Source organism: Tachypleus tridentatus, chromosome 1, assembly GCF_004210375.1.
Source record: "Tachypleus tridentatus isolate NWPU-2018 chromosome 1, ASM421037v1, whole genome shotgun sequence".
NCBI lineage: Eukaryota > Metazoa > Arthropoda > Merostomata > Xiphosura > Limulidae > Tachypleus > Tachypleus tridentatus.
The window spans coordinates 60,761,380-60,775,444 of record NC_134825.1 but is presented as its reverse complement, the minus strand read 5'-3'; positions in this window follow the sequence as shown (position 1 = coordinate 60,775,444).

The following is a 14,065-nucleotide window of genomic DNA, read 5'->3' as shown; positions in this document are numbered from 1 at the left end:
ACCTAATGTTTCATTCCGTTTTTATTCGACACGAATTTTCCGTCGAAACGTCGCAATAGTCATATTCCTTGATCCATTTTCACATGTGTGTGATCAAATTTTAAAATAGTTTACCCTAACATTTTTTTACTCACCAAAAAGCTCCGAAAAATATCATAATGCAGTTTGTTTTTGAATTTCAAGCAAAACTACTCGAGGGCTATCTGCGCTAGCCATTACTAATTTTGCAGTGTAAAACTAGAGGAAAGTCATCACCACCCACCGCCAACTCTTGGGTTAATCTTTTACCAAAGAATTGTGGGATTGATCGTCACATTATAACGCCCCCACGGCTGAAAGAGCGAGCATGTTTAATGTGACGGGGATTCGAACCCGCGATCCTCAGATTACGAGACGAATGCCTTAACCATCTAGCCATGCCGGGCCTCAAAATGCACTTACGGCTACAAAATAACCATCACAACGTTCACCTATGGCCCGAGCACTGCAGGAAATACCAGATGAAAAAGTGTCATTAAATCGACCTCTCAGAGAGGTAATGGAAGTGTTTTATGTTATCGAAGAAGAACTGAACATTGGCTTGTTGTGCGAATGTGTAACCTTATTTTTAAGTTCCAAAATTACCAGTTTCTCAACTACTTTCTAGCTGATGTTTTCAACCTTTTCTTTTGTCACTCGGAAAAAATATTATTTCTTTAAGGTGTGATTCTTTATCATAAGACGTAAAAAAACAAGCAATGATAGAAAGGAGATAAAAAGTATTTTCATTTATAGTTCAGGATCTTCCAGTTTTCTTTGCAAATTACTTGCATAGTTTTAAGTCAAACAGTGGCCTTAGAATACTGTTAACCGTGTGCTGCATGTTGATGTAGCACTGCTAGCTATACCGTTAGTTTCAGTTATTTCTCTTTCTTGCACCATGTTAACAATTATGCTGGTCAGTAACTCTCATATGTGGTTACCATCATTTCAAACTACAATCAAAATTAATGATATATATTTTATATATTATAAGTACAGCAGTACTTATAATAAAAATGCGGGATAACAATATATGCAGTACAAACTATTTACTCATATACACCATTAACAACCACACAATAAATCTTCAAATGTATTTCAGAGACATCTTTAAGTGATAAATAAACCACATGCAAAATTACAAGTCACAGAACCGCTTGAGAAGGTAAGCAAGGCAGACATAAAAAATAAAATTTCTGAATCTTATTCACTGACTGGCACTGTTTAAAGCTTCTAGCTGTGTAACAAATGGACTTACCATAGCTGTAAGCACACCAAATAGAACAAAAGCACAGGGACCACATGCTAGTGTTTGCGTTTTATTCCAAAAACTAAACCATCACCAAAAAGAAAAGATATTTGATGTAATACCTTCAACATGGAAGCTATTTTAAAATACATACGGCCGCTCGCTTACCCTGTGTATTGAGTAGACGTTATCGTCTCGATCCACATCACTGTGTTACAAGATATTGAAACTATGAGTAGTGTGGGGTATGTCAATGTAAGGTAATTCTTAAAAGAAACTTCACTATCTAGGCTAGTAGACAAGCTACGCTTATGGTACATATTTGTAAATTAAATCAAATTTAATACATAATGGATCCTGCAACCAGTTTTTGCTGCATATAAACCTTGGTTGAAAAGTGGAACTAAAGTTGGAAGTATTAAAAGTGTTTATATGGTGAACTCTGAGTTCGACACTGGATCACTCAGCTTCTGTGGATGGGTAATCATATTTTGTTAAGTTTAAGATGTTCATTTTTTTTTATTGGTTGAACCGGCATTACATTCGTTCCACCTTGATTTCTTCCACTTGTGGCTCAAGCAAGACTAGAATTCTATCTTACTGTGCTACCTATTCTGTCAAACAAGCCTCTCATTTAACTGAAGATAAGTTTTGTTTCTTTTTTAATTTCGCACAAAACTACTCGAGTGCTATCTGTGCTAGCCGTCCCTAATTTAGCAGTGTGAGACTAGAGGGAAGGCAGCTAGTCATCACCACCCACCGCCAACTCTTGGGCTACTCTTTTACCAACGAATAGTGGGATTGACCGTCACATTAACGCCCGGAAAGGGCGAGCATGTTTGGCGCCTGAAGTTGATTGTTTGTTTGTTTTGAATTTAATGCAAAGCTACTCGAGGGCTATCTTCGCTAGCTTTTTGTTTGTTTGTTTGTTTGTTTGGAAATTTCGCACAAAGCTACTCGAGGGCTATCTGTGCTAGCCGTCCCTAATTTAGCAGTGTAAGACTAGAGGGAAGGCAGCTAGTCATCACCACCCACCGCCAACTCTTGGGCTACTCTTTTACCAACGAATAGTGGGATTGACCGTCACATTATACACCCCCACGGCTGGGAGGGCGAGCATGTTTAGCGCGACGCGGGCGCGAACCCGCGACCCTCGGATTACGAGTCGCACGCCTTACGCGCTAGGCCATGCCGGGCCATTCTTCGCTAGCTGTCCTTCATTTAGCAGTGTAAGGCTAGAGGGAAGACAAATAGTCATCACCACCCACCACCACCTCTTGAGCTACTCTTTTACCTACGCCATCATTATAACGCCACCACGGCTAAAAGGGCGAGCATGTAAGTGCGATAGGGATTCGAACCCGCGACCCTCGGATTAGGAGTCGAACGTCTTAACCCACTTGGCCATGCCGAGCCAAAATAAGTTGAAAAACTATTCGCACTTAGTTTATCTGATGGTATATTTTATATGAATGGTTCCTGTTTCTTTCATAAATATCACCTGTATCACCAGTTATAGCATGAACTAGATGAAGTACTTAATTAAAATTGGTTTCTCAACCTTTATTACATGCAAACAACCACAACTCACACTACATCACCAAAAGGACACTGTACATTACAAGTAGAGCACACGCGCACACTCACAATATGTATGTACACTATAAGTGAAGAGAATTCACACTACACATATATCCTTAACTGCACATACCATAATATATGATACACACTTACACATACAGGATATCAACACAGATGCACGATGCATAAGATCATATTATCTTGTATGACAAAAATGCATAAGTAACGGGGACACTTAAAAATTTGAAAGTGAATGAATGGGTGAACCATAAAGTGAGGAAACAAGGTAGGAAAGGACACGGTGTAATAAAACTTCGTCTGTACAACCTCTCAAGGAGGCGTGCTCAACATCCGGTCTATGACTACTGAATTTTTCTGTGTTCATGATAATATTAAACTTATGGGTACATACAAAAATGTGTCTACGATTCTTCTACTTTTGTATAAACAGTAACAAATACGTGACGAAGATACGCAGAAACTTCCTGGAATTTTTACTTTTGCATTGTAATCCACCTATATATCTAAAGTATGGAATCCGGTTACCTTCTTATGCAATTGTAAAAGGAGGACAAGTTGTGGGTCCATATGAATGCCTGTTTCTTTTGATGTCGTATAGACAAACTTTACAATTCATGTATTACCTCCAATACATGGATTTACAGAAACCTCTAGTCATTGTATGATAAGCATAACTGAATTTGATACGTTTGTATTAAAGGATAGAAAAGATAAATGAAGTAGGCATGGACAAGATGCTGTACAGAGAAAAATTTATTACACCATTCCCATTTAATCTTTCGTGTTTGTCGTATCTCAGTGAGCCTGAAGATTTCTAGATTTAGCGAAATGCGTTGTCGGCAGTGGATATGACAAGTATTGCCTGGTTGGAATACTATTAATATACACTTTTCAAATTCTTGAAAATCCTTAATAGACTAGATGAAGAAAGCAGTGTTGAAAATGTAATAGGCCTTATAATAATTTCTTAAGAAAAGTATAATTGTAACCCATTATCCACGTAATTTGTATTTGCTGAATCTCCCGCAAAGCTACTCGAGAGCTATCTGCGCTACACGTCCCTAATGTTGTAGGAATAAGCTAGAAGGAAGGCAACTAAGTCAAACCACCCACCACCAACTGTTGGTATACTCTCTACCCATGAATAGAGGGATTGACTGTTACATAACAACACCCTTGTGACTAAAAGGACGAGCATTATTGGTGACGAGATTTGATTCCGAGTGCTGTACATTGCGAAACGACTTCCCTAACCTTCAGGTTATGCCATGTCATGCCCTCTTGGAAACCGACTCGTTTTTCTTCTATTTTAATGCTAAAATGGCGACTGGATACAGGTAATCTGTGATTACTAATAAAATTAGTACAACCACTTTCTTATTAACCTCATTCGTAACTTTTGCATGGAAATGTTTCATGCACTATTCTTCAACATATATTTAAGTTTCTCCAATGTATCTTTTGTTACAAGTATCACAAATTACACCGTAAACTACATCTTTATCCATAAATTTCTTCAGAAGTTCTTGATTTCGTCCATATAGTTGTGTTTCTGGCAATGAACGGGAGTTTCAATGGTGAGTGATATAACAAGAAACAATCTTTGATGAAACAAAATTAAAATTAGTAAACTGGTTGCTTTGTTCGTAAACAAACATATTCAAGTGATATGAAAATGTCTTTGTTTTTCAAAACCCCACTTAGCGGAAATAAGTGATAAAATGTATTGATACATATATCACGGGGCAAAGCCAATCCGATGAGACAGATGGATTGGTAAAGGAAAAAAAAAAAAACTGGTGTCAAATATATTGGTTAAATTCTGTATCCAAATTACTGAATAGTTACTCTCTTATATTCGCTTGAAGTGCGTAAAGCGTAATATAATATTCTAAACCTGAAAATATTTTACTTTTGTACGCGCTCTACTATTATACGTCAGACTTTTAACACACTTCCTTTATATATAATTCCCTTATGAATACCTATTATTTTTTACACGTGGGCTCATTAAAAATGACACGGAAGATGCCATTCTACTGAATGTACGTCTGTGAGTTCCTGAGCTACAGATGAATATGTAATCAAGTATATTAACATATTTTTGTGTTCGCTTTTCATACGACCATTGACCATCATTCGTCCTCACGATTACTTTGTTATGGCAATTTCATACAATTCGAATGCACATTAACACTTACTGGTTTGTTTTTAATTTTGCGCAAAGCCACTCGAGGGCTATCTGCGCTAGCCGTCCCACATTTAGCAGTGTAAGACTAGAGGGAAAGCAGCTAGTCATCACCACCCACCGCCAATTCTTGGGCTACATTTTTTACCAACGAATGGTGGGATCAACCGTCACATTACAAGTCCTCTGCGGCTAAAAGGACAAGCATGTTTGATGTGACGGGGATTCGAACCCGCGATCCTCGCCTGACCATGCCGGGCCCTTAAAATTTATACCTACCCTTTTTGTTATTTTCAGTTGTACTTTTTTCCCAGTGTTATTCATATGACAATTATGTGTTTGTTCTCCTTGGTATCTGATTATGCACGAATTGTTGTTCTTTTTATACAATATTTAACATTATTACTGAACTTCTGGTATACAAATAGAATGTCTAGACTTCACATATACACGTGACAGATGTTTCGGTTCGAGTACGTTGGAAGCAAAAACTATATATAAATTGTGATTTATGACATAATCGAAAATGAAGGAATTGGTTCAGCCTGGATATTACAAGTTTTTAACACGTTCGTGCTTTGTTTTTCAAGTGAACTTGCACTTAAATGTATACTGAGATGATTTACAGATTTACAGATCCTAGATTAAGTTGTTGCGTTTACTGAATATCTAGGAAATCAGAGTAAACACTTTCGGTAGTTTTGGATACTTCGTCTTAAAACTTGTTTGCAAGATACAAACCTTCAAAAAACAGTAACTACATTCTCAAGATTACTTATATGCGTATTAAAACTTTTGTCGAAAGAAAGTACAGAATAACGTTTCGACCTTCTTAGGTCATCTTCAATCTGAAGATTTACTACTGATATTTAAATTTCACAGTTCGATGTGTGTATGCTTTTCTTACAGCAAAGCCACAATAGGCTATCTGCTGTGTCCACCAGGGGATCGAACCCCAGATTTTATTACTGTAAATCCATAGACTTACCGCTGCGCCGCGAGGGACTCACAGTTTGATAATCATATCCTATATACAGAACCAATCATGGTAAGGAATACGGCAATTTAAATACAGTGCTTATTTTTAAGGATGGTGTGGAAGTTACTGCCGTCAGAGATTAAACATCTTTAAGACAGGAATAGTTACATGTTTATCAAAACTCTTACAAAATGCTATAACATCCTGTATCGCTTTCGAATTTCAAAAAATATAAATACCAGTAGTAAAGGAAACATGATTTAACCATTACTGTTTGACTAAGATGCGTGATAGTTTCTTTCACAACCATTCACACATTTGTACAAGGGCTTCCTGCACACAGTGGTCCCTAGTTTTGAACTGAGAGACTACAGGGAAGGCAACTAGTTAATAGTACCCATTGCTAATTCTTGAACTACTCTTGTCTGATCGAATATTGGGATATAATCGTTACAATGTGTAACTGCGCAGCATACTTTTGGAGCAAGAAGTTTAGAACCATGAATTCTAAGTTTCATATTTCGAGTATATAGGTTTCTCTGCTCCTGACGATTTACAAATAAAACGTATATATTTTCTGAGCAGAATGATATATTTTTTACTCTTTCTAATGAGTAACATTTCTTGAATAAAATAATTATTTTTTTACACTTTAAAGAAGATAGGGTTCTTGAATAGAATTGTTTTAGACTGTATGAGTAACTGATTTTCATACTCTTGAAGGGAAAAGTATCTTTATCAGTGTAATTATTTCTTATCATTTAAATCGTTCAATGCCCCCAGTGGCACAGCGGCATTTCTGCGGACTTACAACGCTCGAAACCGGATGTCGATACCCATGACGGACAGAGCAAAGGTAGCTTTGTGCTTAATTGGAAACAACAGCAACATTAAACCGTTCAAACTTGAGTATATTTATTATTTTGAATCGCTTTAAACATAAAATATTTTTGAATAAAATAAATTATTTTTATCACTGAAAACATTAAAACGTCTTGAGTAATTTTTGTCACATTATACAGTTTGTTTGTTTGTCTCTGGAATTTTATTTCTATACATGAAAAGACATTTAAGTTTAAAACACAAACAAATCTGAATATCACTATATTCCTCGGTTATATCAGTCTCTAAATGTTCAGTATTAAAGTAGTCAGTGTAACGTTTTGTCGGGTGTTTATAAGGACAATTTTTCCTTTCATCTTTCACAAATATTTTGGCTGGGAATACTTATAAATATACAAGCTTATTTACCATCACATTACGGCCGTGCCAGCGGGTGCTGGTGATAGCGAAAAGAACTCGACGCAGCCTCAGAATAAATGTTTCACTGCAGAATTTATTGATTGGTGACGTCACGGTTACAGAACATCGAGACCCCATAAAGGCTACTATTGTCTGGAGTTAAGTTTAACCTCCAATGTTTCAGTAGTTTGATGCAGATGATGTAATTTCACATTTCAATGGCTGTGGTAAGTCACCTTTTAATTATTATATAATATTTACTGTAGTTGCTTAGTCATTGTTCATTCGTTCATGAACAATCAAGACAATAGTAGTTTATCGTGTTTCAGTCATAAGGTAGTGTATAAATACATATTAGGCGTCATAGTTGTGCTCGAAGTGCTTAAAACATGATATTTTGGTTTGGTGACAATTTACTTCGTTCATGTTTCAATCAAAGACACTAATAAATTAGATTTTTAGAATAACACGTTTAGAATTGTCTCTACTTATTCACATAATTTGTTAATAAGGAAAAGTATCTGATGCTCTGCACTCATCATGACACTTGTTCATAGAAATTACATTTAAAATGTACTTCAGTACAACCCTTTGGGACTTAAAATTAATATCTGGTTTTCTGATGGAAAGCTACCATGAAGGTACGACCAGTTAGGTCAATACCAATAAATAAACTTCAGTAACCTGGTGATTCTTGCCAGCATGATTCTTCCCACTGCTAGATGACACGATATTCACGACATAAAGTGTGTGATGAATTCCTGATCAGTCAAAATGTCTTCTGTGACAAGAAAAGTCTTGATCCACAAATCAACTAGAGCCTCTTTGCATGAATAGCCTTAAGCAATAACACCATTTCTATGCCCTTCAGTTACTGAAGCAATGCAAAAGGGGACTTAACATCAGGAACAATACATAAAATTTAGCTACTAAAGAAATTTGTCGATTCCTTTGTTCTCACAGACCCCTAATCCATTAAATACGTAATTAAATACATTATAGCTGAATGTTTCACATGTTCAATGAAATAAGACCCAGATCACTGCCGTAAGGAGTTTTATTAGATTCCTAGGACTACAAAATGAACAAGTTGCTTCTTATTTTGGATGGTATTGCATTTGATGCCATGAGATGACTATAACTTGAGAACCATGCAGCTAGGAGGCCAGTGTAGTACAGTTGCATTACTACTTATACTAGGTATAGTCCCCAGCTGGTATAGCGGCAAGTCTTCGAATTTACAACGCTAAAATCAGGGGTTCGATTCCCCTCGGTGGACTCAGCAGATAGCCCAATGTGGCTTTGCTGAAAGAAAACACACACACACACGTAGTAGGTATATAATAGAGCCATCTACTGGATGGAATTTAAGGCTCATAAACATTGTGAAGTGTAACCTCACATGGAAGCAAATGATATCGAAGATATTCTAGTCAATAAGTTTGAGGAGAGACTCCCTAGAGTGCCACAGTTTAAGCAATATGGATGCCATATTTTTAAATGAATCTAGAATGTAATGGCAAGTTATGAGATGGCAATCTTAAAGCTGTGTCTATGATTTGGACGGGGCATAACTAAATCCATCAGAAGAATAAGTCAAATGAGAGCTTTACTACAGCTTTGGATAGTTTTGTCACTGATGGTGAAGAAGTCTTTTCCGTGTATCTCTGTACATGTACAGGTGAGCTGCAGTTCTGTGGTGAAATTATAAAGTGTTGACCACCAAAGTATGCTCAAGAACAATAGACTGCCTGAGTGCTTATATACAGACAACGATGACACAGATCTGTTTGATTTATAAGTGGTTTCTTAGTATCGTATGAATACTAAGCACGATGTAACACCATTTAATGATACGATAGTGGCAACACTTGAGACACAACGTTTTCTGTTGAGAAATCAAACAATTCTTACTTGAACTGTTAACTCTGTAGGAACATGATATACAAATATAAGTGAAAAAAGTCATTGGTAAAGAGTGTACCAACCGTTTGAGGTGGATGGTAATAACTTAGCTGCCTTCCCTCTAGTTGATCATTACAAAACTAGGACCGTCTAGCGCAAATAGCTCTCAAGTAGCTTTGAATAAAATTCAACAAACAAACAATTAACATGGATAGGGGGTTACAATTATACTTTTTACAAGACATTATTACAACGCCCATTAAATTTCTAAACACTGCATTATTTATCTAGTCCATTATTTATCTGGGGATTTTCAAGGGTTTGAAAAGTGTATAATAACAGCATTCAAACCATACAATAACTGTCATATCCGTTGCCATAATGCGTTTCGCTCGACCTAGAGACCTTCAGGCCGAATCGGAAACAATAATCACAGCAATGGTCGGAATACTATTCATACAAGTAAAAAAAATATTAATTAAACAAAAATTAAAGTGTAGGAATGGGTGCATCAAAAAGTGAGAAAACAAGATAAGAATGGTCATGGTGTATTACACCTTCTTCTGTACAACATCTTGTCAATGCCTACTTATTTTATTTTTCTATCCTGTAATACAATAAGCCAGGTGCAGTAAACTTATCAAACTTAGTTATGCTTGTTACATAATAACTAGAGGTTTCTTTAAATCGAATTACTTGAGACAGTAGATCTACTATAAAGTCTGTTTACACGACACTAGAAGAATCAGGTATTCATGTGGACCCATAAATTGTACTTTTTTCCATTGTTACTTGTCCCTCCCTTTGCAATTACATTAGAAGGCAGCAGGATTTTGTACCTTAGTTACACTAGCAGAACTGCCGCCATACAGGTCACTGTTTATGCTAGTAATTACTAATCGTACTATTAAACTGTAATGTTTAATTATTAAAAGTGGTACTGTTTACTGAAAACGTAATAGTATTTTTTAAAATTCCAGTTTCTCAGTCAGTGAGACAAAAATTTGTGGTTTCGTTAATTTTTGTATGTGCTCTGCTGACTTTCTCAAGTGGTTCTATGCCTTGTAATTCGCCTCCACCTCCCCAGTTTCACGGTGGCATGTATGTGGACCTTTAACACTAAAATCCGGGTTTCGATACCAGTTGTGGATAGAGCACAGAGAGCCCATTCTGTTGCTTTATGCTTAACTTTAAAACAAACAGATTTGTAGTTTTGTACGTGACTTGTTTATCATCTTAGGGTATCGTTGTTGTTATTAAGCACAGAGCTACACATAGCTATCTGTGCTATGCCTACCACGGGTATCGAAACCCAGTTTCTAGCAGTACAAGTCCACAGACATACTGCTGTGCTACTAGAAGGGGAGGCTCATGCTATTAGAGATAGTATCTAACAATATCTGTAAACTTTTCCGTATATTTGAAAAGGTGTATCTCCTATTCCTACTCAAGTACTAATGTACTTACGATTGTGCAAACAATTTGCAAAGAAAACTCAGGAAGTAGCTGGAAAAGTTTGACAATGTGCTTATTGGATGAACCAGCTAGCTGAGAAAACAAAGATTAAGCATGACACTAATACCAAAGACATGTGCCCTATGAAGTACACACCGTATAAATTTCCTTTGAGCAGAGATATAGCTGGTACTGAGAAAAACTGTACGCTGAAAGACAGACTCATTCAACTTCCAAGAGTATCTGGTTTTCACCAATAATAATAATAAAAAAGGCAGTTTAAAGGTTCTCTGTGGACTTCAGGTTGAAGAATGTGAAAAAGTGTGTTGATACATTGGAAGAATTCCGATTGCTTATTGCATTAGATTTTGCTCCTGGATATTTTTCTGATAAGTTAGATGACGATTGCAAGGATGCGTGTATGAGTTTTGTAGCATGCCATTCAGGCTCTATGACGTTCCAGCTATTTTCTAGCAGCTACTGGAATTCATAATACATAATTTGCAACGGGAATATTATTCTAAATAACCAGTGAGTAAAAGCAAATAATAATATGTAATAAGTTGTCCACACATCATATAAGTAAATGATCTTGTGGTATTTGGCCACATATTTCAGAATGCAATTGAAAACTTTAGCATGATATTTTAATGGTTTAAATACATAAGTCTGAAATAAGACTTTTCTCTCGTACACGTTAGAGTTTATTAGATATAGAGTGAGAGGGAATTGAGTCCCTAAAATTTTTACGAAATAAAAACAGTGCAAAACTGACATGTTTGTTTGTTTTTTTTTTAATTTCGCACAAAGCTACTCGAGGGTTATCTGTGCTAGCCGTTCCTAATTTAGCAGTGTAAGATTAGAGGGAAGGCAGCTAGTCATCACCACCCACCGCCAACTCTTGGGATACTCTTTTATCAACGAATAGTGGGATTGACCGTCATGTTATAACGCCCCCACGGCTGAAAGGGCAAGCATGTTTGGCGCAACGGGGATGCGAACCCGCGACCCTCAGATTACGAATCGCACGCCTTAATACGCTTGGCCATGCCGGACCAAAACTGACATGAACCTAAGAACAAGAAAGAAGTCTAAAGCTTTATTGTCGTCACTCACATTATAGGAGACAATAACGTTTAGGGGTAGTGAGAATTCCACATTTGAATGCATATCTAGCACAACAGAGATGGTATGATAGAATAACTTAAAAAACTCAGATCTGGTCTGGTCAGTATTTGGTGTGCATCAAGGTATAGCTTAACTATAACAAATCGTTGAATGAAATGAATAGTTGAATCGACTGAATGAAACAGGAGGACATATCTTGTGTTAGTTGTTTGAATTATTGGAGACAAAGGATGGAATACTACATCATCACTACAAGTGTAGTACAAAACATACGAGGACGCTAGTGGTTTTGAAACTAAAATATCATATTCCCTGAACTCTATACATTGCATGGATTAGACAATATCAGAGAATCTTGTTTATTATACTATCACTACAACCTGCACAAGTTTGTCACTTAACATGCAATAGAGCTCTGAATCTGTGGCAGTTGATATTCTTTAAACATAGCATGATATATAGATTGGAGACAATCAGAGAGTATCTTGTACTACAGTCAACATTTGAATATAGTTTTTATGATTGTGTTCTCACAATAAAATAATTTCGTGTTCAAAAAAAGAATCGTGCAGACCAAAGAAGATTCTTTCGGTAAATTGTAACTTCTCCATTATGTAAAGTGGATTCTGAATATTGCCAAGCTACTGCCACAAACTGACCATGATGGTCATACACAAAGACCAGTATCAAAAGCCATCCGAATATCCCAGACAATAGTACACAACAAGATCAAGAAATGTCTCTATTAGGAAATGAGGCCAACACCGAGTGGGTTCACCAAGATAATGTATGCAGTCATACCTCTTGCTTGCTGTTGCATACCTCAAGTAGATAGAGGATAAAGTTGATGTTCATGCTATTTTATATGAAGACATACCAATCAATTTGATGACTGCAGAGTCTATGGATTTTCCTACAATTAGATTCTTGAAATGTGCACTGGGAAACCGTCGTCCTCATACACGAGATTACTTATAGAAAGCAATTAAGGAGGAGTACTGTATTTTCAACATGAAAGCATTACGAGAGAGCCTTTTGCAATCAAAAATACGTTGTGGAGTCTTCTGCAAGGATTCACCGTGATCAAATAGAGCGTGACCGAATGTGACAAAGTGAGCTGTAAGGACTTAGTGAGGCTTCAGGATCATTTAAATATAACGTACTCAACTTCTAAACACATATAATACATAAATATTTCCTCCAATGCCTTTTTTATTTCCGTACATGAACCTAATAATGAAGTTTAAGTTGTGTAAACATGCTTATTGTGATTTCTTGTTGGATTATTGTAATTTTTGTATCAGGTTATGTGTAAGTTCTCTTTTTGTACTTTACGACAGTGAATCAGAAAGGGTTTATACTTTGTTTCGGAATTTGTTAACATGTGTTTTCTTATAAATAATTTTATGTATATATATTTACATAAACACATATATTTATCTATATGCACACACATACATACTTTTTTATTTTAACTCGTTTTTATTGTACATACTAGAGCTTGCTTTATTCAATCATCCTTGGTTTCAAATTTAATGTTTGTTTCCCCTGACTTTGCTTTGTTTGTGATGACACTATTAAACTTTACTTTTTTCTTCTTTTCCCTATTAATAATACCACACAGTAAATATATACGAGTAATCCTTCTCTTTTAGATATTTTCCGCTACTGTATAGCTCTTTCTCTTTCTCAGTCATTCTCTTAGTTCTGTGGTTATTACTGCGCTAATAAAATGTAGTTACTCTGGACTTTATGCATTAAAATGTAATTAATGCTGTGTTATACTAAATATTTTTTATATATTTGGATTCAGATTAAAATTACAGTCTTTTTTATGTTCAAAAAGAGATTTTTACTGTTTTTGTTCTGCTTTAACTGATTATGTAACTGTTTGCACTTAGTACATTCATTTCGTTAATTTGTTGTGCGTTTCCTGCTTTAAGTGTCCATCCAGTTTGAATGAGGTTGTGATTTTATTTTCACGTTGGTAAGAAATCAAAATATTGAGATAAAGGAGAAGGCAATTATATTATGCAGGTACGACATATTTTACTCTTTTGTAGGACATAATACATATTTCTATTTTAAAACAATCAGATTGAAATTGTGTTGATTCAACTCTACGTTGCATTTTTTAGTAGGATTTGGTCAGAGAGCCCATGAATCAACGTAACATCTTACACCAATCTGCTTTTATGAGATTACCTTACAACTAATATAGGTAACAGTCTGTGGGGGTACTGCCCCCCCCCGCTAGTACACCGGTATGTCTCCGGATTTACAACGCTAAAATCAG